Source organism: Eptatretus burgeri, chromosome 3 (genome assembly GCF_056783735.1).
Source record: "Eptatretus burgeri isolate ZD-2024b chromosome 3, Ebu_testis_v1, whole genome shotgun sequence".
Taxonomy (NCBI): domain Eukaryota; kingdom Metazoa; phylum Chordata; class Myxini; order Myxiniformes; family Myxinidae; genus Eptatretus; species Eptatretus burgeri.
The window spans coordinates 85087417-85094916 of NC_140963.1; the positions used below are offsets into that span (position 1 = coordinate 85087417).

At 45.2% G+C, this 7500-nt stretch overlaps 1 protein-coding gene and 1 long non-coding RNA gene across 3 annotated transcripts in view; one reads left to right on the top strand and one right to left on the bottom strand.

Moving 5' to 3' along the window:
- LOC147030348 (uncharacterized) overlaps positions 1–2403 on the bottom strand; it is a 5200-nt gene extending 2797 nt beyond the window's left edge. The window contains exons 1-2 of the long non-coding RNA XR_015056320.1: positions 2039–2403; positions 1720–1795 (exon numbers count right to left, since the gene is read on the bottom strand). This is a non-coding gene — a long non-coding RNA (uncharacterized LOC147030348). The remainder of the gene's footprint in view (positions 1–1719; positions 1796–2038) is intronic.
- LOC147030347 (uncharacterized) overlaps positions 1–7500 on the top strand; it is a 162587-nt gene that overhangs the window by 21576 nt on the left and 133511 nt on the right. The window lies entirely within an intron of this gene.

Below are 7500 nucleotides of genomic sequence, written 5' to 3' on the forward strand. Positions count from 1 at the left end.
CTGCGCATCAGTTTGGGTCGTCACCCCACCCTTCCGGGGCTTATAAAAGGCGGATTGCGAAGCCGTCTGCTCTCTTCCCCTCCTTTTTTGCCTGCCTGCCTCGCCTTCAAAGTCACCTGTTTACTTCGCCCCCTCCGCCCTCTCTTCGCCGCTCCTCGTTATGTGCCTACACTCGGGGTTGGTGTGCTACAGACATTCTCCTGGGACCAGTGCGATGCACACGTTTTCATGAGCCCCGGCAAAGTGATTAAGCAGGAGCTAACATGCCGACTCTTAAGGTGGGATCGCTGAAGCGGAGCGTCCCACGGAGCATACTGGGTTGTGCAGTCGGCTGACCGCACCAGGTATTGCAATGCTGTTAGTCCTCATCCTCACATGCTCTCTTTCTTTCTGACCATCTAATCTTCCCCAGGTGTGTGTGTGTGTGTGTATGTGTGTGTGTGTGTGTGTGTGTGTGTGTGTGTGTGTGTGTGTGTGTGTGTGTGTGTGTGTGTGTGTGTGTGTGTGTGTGTGTTGGCGCCTGTCGTAGCAGAAGTTAAGATTTGAGAAGTTCTAATGGGATAAGTCTGCTGTGTCTGCTTTTGCAAATTGCTTGCCTTTTGTCACACCCCATAAATTCCTTGTTATCCCTGCTGTTTATACCAATAAATCCCATTCACTGTGCCACATACCTTTCCTTGCTAATTGTAAATAAATGCTTTAAATAGAAATGTTCCCAGGTCGTTTCGTCTTTTCCTTCATTGGTCCAGCATGGTCCGTATTCTAGCTTAGCCAGGGCGTTATCCCCCAACGATCTGTTTCCGAGCCTGTGTGTCCTTGGCAGTTATGCTTGGCTGCATCTGATCTGGTATGAACAAGGCATACCGAGGGCGTGTCCCCCTGTAATTAGATCACGTGACCATTTTATATAACTGGTTTCCATTATACGGTGGACCCTAAGTCACGCGGTTGAACTATTGGCATTCATGGTCGATTGGCGACCAGCCGCATCATGGAGTTTTCCGTGTGCGATGGCCTGCAATTCCGGAGAGTCTGGTGAGAACCCAAGGAAGCTCCCCCTCCCCACCCCCTCCCCCACCCATCTCGTGGTCTTGTTGCCCCCGACCCTGGGTCCGCACCAATATGTTTTCCGTTGTGTAGAAACTGCACCTCAAATAATTACAGTTTCATTATTTCTGGTAGTTTGATGAAATTGTTTGTCATTTTTAGTACATCTGTAATGTATTATATCACATCATCATTTGGGTGTAGATGTGTAGTTTTGGGAGTACTTTTGCTTTAGCAGTCAACCCCATTACATCTCTTAGATGGACGACTGGCACTAAGTCCTCACTGTTTGTACCCAGCTCTCACCTGTGGCTCCAAGAAGTTGTTCGTGCACGGCAACGGCGAGACATGGGTAAACTGTTTGTTTGGAGGCCAAATTAGGTTAGCACGCAGAGGGACTGTATGTGAAGGAGCATGTGCAGCTCCAACATAATGTGCATGAAGTCAGCAAGAAGATATGTATATTTGTAGATAATGATTAACATCAGTCACCAGAACAGGCACCACTTTCAGGAGAACTATGCTATGAAGGAGTGAATATCAACACACTGGTGACATCACTGCTGTGCAATTCAGCATGGAGTTCATTGTCAGTTATTTAACAAATTGTAGTCATTTAGTGTCCCAAATGTTGTATATATAATTAGCCCCATAACAGTGAGATAACCATACCTGAATTGACAGGATGTGCCAGCACAGGAGAGTTGAGGCAAGGGTGATGGGGCTTTAAAGTCATCCTGATGGTGTACTGTGCAGACCACATGGGACTTAAATGACTGAACAATTGGGGTAGGTATTAGGCAATAGCATGAACTTAGTTGAAAGCCATACCAGAAAGTGCATATGGTCAAAGGTGGTAAAAGAAAAACCCTTCGGCCTTAAAGCATTTATCTACATTGTCGCTTCTGTAAAATAGCCACACTGTCAATAACAAAATAACTGGATAAATGTTGCATTTGTTAGCAGGACAAAAAAGAAGGCCAGAAGTCACCTGCAAGATGAGTCTGATGGGCAGAGTAATCGTCCGATGGTTACAGTAATAGTGCAACAAATGTTCCTTTGTTTCAAGCCATCAATGCCCTTCCAAGCATGCTGGATCCAGTAGAACTAGATGAATGTGATGGTATAAAAGAAACGTTGATCAGGAACAAAGCAAAATGCCACCAAAGTTCCGGACTGATGTTCTACAACTCTAAGCTAGAAAAAGAATACCCGCTACTGAAAATACCCCTGAGGAAAGCTGTCATCCTCGTAAAATGGAAAGAACAAAATTATTAAAAAACGATTTGTTTTTTAATGTGAGAAAGAGGCGCCAGACTCTGAATTGAGACGAGCTATGATTACTGCACTTCTAAAATGATGTAATCCATCCCAAAATGCAAGGTGCGCATGCGCAGAAACCTGAGAAAGCTGAACCGATGGGTGAAATAAAATGTAATATGTGTCTGGGATAAGGTTTCTTACTTGGAATGTCTCATCAAGCTTCTGAAAGAAATTGAGAAAAGTACCTGAGATAAACAGCTATGCAATTAAAGACTTGGAGAACTTTCTCAGCTTGCCAAACAGGCACCTGCTTGTACTGCAAACTCCCGACCAGGTGGGTCGATGGAAATGGAGTAGAGGGACGCATGTTGTGTTGTGTGTTACACTTCACCTCCCCCCCCCCCCAAACAGGTTGCTTCCAGTGAATGGACTGTGTGTCTGGATTAGGTTGTTCTGAACACTAATCCATCAATTGGGACCACACTCTGTGCAGAGTGTTGGTGCTGCCTAAGCAGTCTCTTTGGCGATTGGACACAATCCTGGACAGGTCTCCACTCTGACACAGGATACCAGCAAGCTGGCACTCATTTTTCCAACCTCAGAAGGATGACAGGCAGAGTCAACCCCACCTGGTATTAATTCAACAGGTGATTGGGATTTGAACTTAGGATCCTGGGTTCCCAAGACCACCATCCTAACCATTAAGCCAACACCAGGCATGAACACAAATGGGAAGGACGTTTCTGGGGCTTGTGCATGTACAAGCTAAGTTTGTTTAGTGTCAGTCATGCTGGGAGGGGAAGGGGGCTCTACTGGAGCTTTTACGGCTGTTTTCAATATATTGTTTGGTTCTGGGGCCACAATATAAATAATTTTTATTTTTTGTATATCGGTAAAAGTTGAACCGTGTGTGTGTGCGTGCGTGCGTGCGTGCGTGCGTGCGCGCGCGTGTACGAGCTTATACATATGTGTGTGAAATCCACTTCCCACACTGGAATGTACGAACAGCAAATGTCAACTCTCAATCAAAGATATTTCTCGCACTGTGTTCCTATATTTCTATGAGTCCGATTTCCATTCAAGATCAGAACAATTATCGGTAGATCAGAACAAAAAATATTTTTGAGATTTCCACTCTTTCATCTACCAGGATGTTTCAAAAAAAAAGTGGATTATTTGAACGTTTTATTGTAGAAAATTTTCAAACGGTCACAAGTTCTTGTATTTTTTTATATTTTAAGATATGAAACTGAGGGTATAGTTGGGATGGATCGAAGGAGGGTGAAGGGAAAAGTGGCGAAAATAAAACCTTATGGTAAAAAGGAGAAAATACAATAAAGGCGATCGTGCACACAAACCGGAAGAAGGGTAGGCCTCAAGGAAACCCGATATGAAGAGATGACGAAGACTCAACAATTAGCACAAGTTTTAACAAAAGACTGAACGAGGAACACACAGTAAACACAAAGATAACTAAATAACAGTTAAAACGCAACAAAAACGACGGGAAAACTTATCTTTGAGAAAGTCGGCAGAGAGCCTGAAACGGAACCGCCACCGTGGCTGAAGAACCTGAACCGGAAGTTTCCACAGTTTCATCAATAATCTCTCCGACTCTGGAAAATCCTCTTTCTCTCTTTACTGATGACTCCACCCTTTGCTGTACCATCTGTCATCCCTCAGATCGGCAAGCCACAGCCTCTTCACTCTGCAGATCTGGATGAAATCCCAAACTGGTCCAACACGTGGAACATGTCTTTCAACCCAGACAAATCTCACACTCTCACTATGTCTCTCCGAAAGGACCGTCTGGAACTCCCCCCCTCCCCATCTACTTTCTCAACAATCCTCTTGAAGTCCTTTCATTCAAACTTTTAGGCCTCATTATCTGCCATGATCTTTCCTGGGAAAGCCACATCTCCAAGCTGGCCTCCAAAGCCAGTTGCCGACTGGGAATCCTCTGTCGTGCAAAGTCCTTCCTTGGTACCCCTGAGCTGATGACGTACAAAGCTTTCATCCACAGCCTGATGGAGTACTGCTCTCCCCTCGGGGCTGGTGCTTCCACCTCCCACTTTTCTCGTCTTCACACTGTGAAAAACAAGGCATTTAGAATCGTTGGCATGAGGCTGAGTCTTTGGGTTTGTCACTCTCTCTCACCGCAGGCAGGTCCGGTGGTCTTTCTGTCTTGCAGCTTGTCCTCTCTGGCCTCGCCCCCCCCCCCATCCTCTGTCTGCTATCTATCCTGCCCATATTTCCGCAGGGCGCTCAAGGTGCACCAGCAACCCCTTTCTGGTTAAACTACCAAAATCAAGAATCACTGTTCACCTTCATTCTTTCATTTCTCTTTTTTTTTTTCCTGCCTTTGGAACAAACTCCCAGACACTCTTCAATCCCAATCTTCCCTACCGGTCTTCAAAATAGCTGTTCACCATCCCTCATCCAAAACCATGATCTTTTCTACCCCCTTTAATCCACCCCAAACTCACCTCCTTCATATTCCCTGCTTTCCTTCCTGAAAGTCCCTGTAGTCCATCTTGTTTTCCCCGTGTACCCCGCCCCATCCCTCTCCCTTCCACAGATCTGCTCATGTGTCTATTCCCCACTGTTTTATGCTTCCCTCTCCCATCCCTCTTGTCTCCTGCTCCCCTTGTTATATGTTCTGAGTGTTTGCTCTCATACGAGCCTTGACATTGTATATAAAGAAAAGAAAAAAATGTTCAGTGATACATTGATGGAAAGCATACACCATGCAATTTTCAAATCGCTCATTTATACTGCTTGGAATTGACATTTCCAATGTGTGCTCTTGCCTCTGTTCAAGCAGGCTTTGATCCTGACTCCGAAATTCTCCACAACTTGTCTGCAAGTGGCTGGGGTGGGAGCCTGAGGGTGGTCCTCCACCTCTGCTTCAGGACAGCCAGGGTTCGATCGTTGTTGGTGTAAACTTGACCCTTGGCAACAACCCCAAAATACGAAATCCAGTGGATTCAAATCCGGGTTGTGGGGCACCCACTCATGCGCTATGCCCAGTCTGATGACATGATTTTCAAACAGCTGGGAGAGCAAGTCGATGGTTTCACCTGTAGAGTGTGGTGGGGCGCTGTCCTACATGAACCAGGTAAGTCTGAGTTGGTTTGGAGACGGTCGTTGAGCGAGATCAGCATGGAATCGGCGTAAGACCTTCGCGGTACCGCTCGCTGTTGACTGTCACCGTCTTCCCATTGGCATCCTCAAACCAATACGGTCCCAGCATACCCCATTTGACATTCAATGAACAGAAGCAAGTGGACTTGGGGCTCTTGAGAGACATCTCAGACACCTTTTCAGGAGGCTCAGCACCCAAGAAGATGTTGTGATTGCTGATAGCCCAATTCAAATAGAAGTGTGCTTCATCATTGAACCACAATAAGTTGGTCCAATTTGGGTACCTTTCCATTTGGTCACTGAACCAATCGCACATTGTTACTCAGCTTGCCATGTCATTCAGAGTTTGTTTATGCCTTACAGATATGATGTCGGGGTAGAGCTTCAGTTCAGAGTGAGAATGCGCTGCACAGATGAGGCTGACATTGCCAGTTCTCGGGAACACCGACGGTGGGATTTCTTATGATTTTCGAGAGCAGAATCTCTCACAAGATTCTGTGAGAATCTTGGGATATTGTTGGAATATCGTTGTCGGAAGGGGGATATTGTCACCCAGGGCGTCCGGCTGTCCGTCCGTCCGGGCGTCAACATTTATAGCTGTGAGTGCGATAACTCAAAAACTGTTTGCCATATCAATTTGAAATTTGGGTCACACATGAACCACCTGAAAAGGAAGAACCCTATTGATTTTGGGTGTGGCCGGATCCAAGATGGCCGACTGGGGTGGCCATCTTGAAAAAAATGTTTTTTGGAATAAATGGAAAACCGCTTATCTGATTTCAATTATTTTTGGTTACTACATTCCTCACCCCTGGGGAACTTTTTCGAGATGATGACCAAATGGTGTCTTGTTTCTAATTCACCTCCTTCATTATCTGGAATATGTATGACCTTTTTCATTCAATGGTGGGGGATTCCCCATCTCTGATGGTATATTTGTTCCATTGTGAACACCATAGTTGATGTAGGGTCCTACTGACTACTTGTCAGAAATGATGTACCACCACCACCATAATCTATAAGAGAGAAGGGAAAGCATGAGAAACAACAGATTATCAGGCTGCTCAAATTGTTCACTTTTTTATTGAAACACCCTGTAAATGCTGAAAGTTATGTTTGAGAGACGATTTGAAACACAGATTTCATGCCAGCAACAGCAGGTTAAAAGTGCTTGACGAGCCGAACCAAGTCACTGTGAAAACACACACACACACACACACACACACACACACACACACACACGTAAAAGGCCTCATTTACGAATCATACATCATTTGGAAAGTCACGTATTGAATGAATGTGCCTGGAATCTCAATGATGGAAGGCTTTTGGCAATACTAAGTGAAGGACATATGGCGCAAGAGCTGAATCATCGTCCTGCTTGCTTGGTGGGACTGTATTGGTGAAACGGACTTGGTTAAATAGAGTGCTCATCTGAAAACCCTACAACATGAGCAGAGTGACAAAGCTCGCCTCGAAGAGAAATGTATCCACTGGCCTTTTCTGAGCTTGTGACCCACTCTGACAAAAAACGACAATGATGATACCACCCCTGCCATATTCGGGCTTACTGATCTATCCAACCTGTACAAGAAGCGACCTGAGCGACTGGGATTCTAATCACCAGATGTCAATTGAACCAGTTTTGAAGAAAATTTGATTCAATGCCTGAGCTCGAAGCCTATCAGAAAAGATGGGGTGTACTTCTTCGTTTCCACAAAGCTATAGGCTCAGTTCTGTCACAAGCACCTGAGTATACTGAAGCTATTCATCTTGTCAACGCTGCCAAATCGCATGCCACAACATGCTATATCGCAAATCTAAATTTGATGGACAATTTCATGAAAGATGTGTTGAAGAAGCCATTTTGAACATGGAACAGACATCAAATCACAGCTAAGATTTGGTGCATCCACTACAGATGCAGCTATAGCTCAGCTGCTTCAGTACAACTACTATGCGCGGTACAAAGAAGATGCAGAAACTCACATGCATTCAAAAGATTGTGAGAACCCATCCCTTGTATACATGGTGCTGCCTGTATTT